Consider the following 2248-nt stretch of genomic DNA (forward strand, 5'->3'; position numbering starts at 1 on the left):
AAAATTTGTTGTCTTCTCAACCGTTTCTTGTTTTCAAACTCCCATATCTCGCGAACGGATTGACCTAACCCAAAAATTCCTGTTGCATCTGAAAGTAGAAACTCCCCCGATTAAAACGGTATGTGTATGTTTTCCCTAGGCCATTCTGGTTAGCCGTTTGGAACAGCAGAATTGCGAAAAATTTGTTGTCTTCTCAACCGTTTCTTGTGTTCAAACTCCCATATCTCGCGAATGGATTGACCTTACCCAAAAATTCCTATTGCATCTGAAGGTAGAAACTCGCCCGATTACAACGGTATGTGTATTTTTTCCCTAGGCCATTCTGGATAAGCGTTTGGAGCAGCAGAATTGCGAAAAATTTTTTGCCTTTTCAACCATCTCTTGGCTTCAAACACCCATATCTCGCGAACGGATTGACCTAACCAAAAAATTCCTATTGCATCTGAAAGTAGAAACTCGCCCGACTACAGCGGTGTGTGTATTTTTTCCCTAGGCCATTCTGGTTAAGCGTTTGGAGCAGCAGAATTGCGAAAAATTTTTTGCCTTCTCAACGATTTCTTGCCTTCAGACTCCCATATCTCGCGAACGGATTGACCTAACCCAAAAATTCCTATTGCATCTGAAAGCAGAAACTTGCCCGATTACAACGGTATGTGTATTTTTTCCCTAGGCCCTTCTGGTTAAGCGTTTGGAGCAGCAGAATTGCGAAAAATTGTTTGCCTTCTCAACGATTTCTTGCCTTCAAACTCCCATATCTCGCGAACGGATTGACCTAACCCAAAAATTCCTATTGCATCTGAAAGTAGAAACTCGCCCGATTACAACGGTATGTGTATTTTTTCCCCAGGCCATTCTGGTTAAGCGTTTGGAGCAGCAGAAGTGCGAAAAATTTGTTGTCTTCTCAACCGTTTCTTGTCTTCAAACTCCCATATCTCGCGAATGGATTGACCTTACCCAAAAATTCCTATTGCATCTGAAAGTAGAAACTCGCCCGATTACAACGGTATGCGTATTTTTTCCCTAGGCCATTCTGGTTAAGCGTTTGGAGCAGCAGAATTGCGAAAAATTTTATACCTTCTCAACCATTTCTTGGCTTCAAACTCCCATATCTCGCGAACGGATTGACCTAACCCAAAAATTCCTGTTGCATCTGAAAGTAGAAACTCGACCGATTACAACGGTATGTGTATTTTTTCCCTAGGCCATTCTGGATAAGCGTTTGGAGCAGCAGAATTGCGAAAAATTTTTTGCCTTTTCAACCATTTCTTGGCTTCAAACACCCATATCTCGCGAACGGATTGACCTAACCAAAAAATTCCTATTGCATCTGAAAGTAGAAACTCGCCCGACTACAGCGGTGTGTGTATTTTTTCCCTAGGCCATTCTGGTTAAGCGTTTGGAGCAGCAGAATTGCGAAAAATTTTTTGCCTTCTCAACGATTTCTTGCCTTCAGACTCCCATATCTCGCGAACGGATTGACCTAACCCAAAAATTCCTATTGCATCTGAAAGTAGAAACTTGCCCGATTACAACGGTATGTGTATTTTTTTCCCTAGGCCCTTCTGGTTAAGCGTTTGGAGCAGCAGAATTGCGAAAAATTGTTTGCCTTCTCAACGATTTCTTGCCTTCAAACTCCCATATCTCGCGAACGGATTGACCTAACCCAAAAATTCCTATTGCATCTGAAAGTAGAAACTCGCCCGATTACAACGGTATGTGTATTTTTTCCCCAGGCCATTCTGGTTAAGCGTTTGGAGCAGCAGAAGTGCGAAAAATTTGTTGTCTTCTCAACCGTTTCTTGTCTTCAAACTCCCATATCTCGCGAACGGATTGACCTAACCCAAAAATTCCTATTGCATCTGAAAGTAGAAACTCGCCCGATTACAACGGTATGTGTATTTTTTCCCTAGGCCATTCTGGTTAAGCGTTTGGAGCAGCAGAATTGTGAAAAATTTGTTGCCTTTTCAACCATTTCTTGGCTTCAAACTCCCTTATCTCGTGAACGGATTGACCTAACCCAAAAATTCCTATTGCATCTGAAAGTAGAAACTCGACCGATTACAACGGTATGTGTATTTTTTCTCTAGGCCATTCTGGTTAAGCGTTTGGAGCAGCAGAATTGCGAAAAATTTTTTGCCTTTTCAACCATTTCTTGGCTTCAAACACCCATATCTCGCGAACGGATAGACCTAACCAAAAAATTCCTATTGCATCTGAAAGTAGAAACTCGCCCGACTACAGAGGTGTG

Source organism: Ptiloglossa arizonensis, unplaced genomic scaffold, assembly GCF_051014685.1.
Source record: "Ptiloglossa arizonensis isolate GNS036 unplaced genomic scaffold, iyPtiAriz1_principal scaffold0027, whole genome shotgun sequence".
NCBI lineage: Eukaryota > Metazoa > Arthropoda > Insecta > Hymenoptera > Colletidae > Ptiloglossa > Ptiloglossa arizonensis.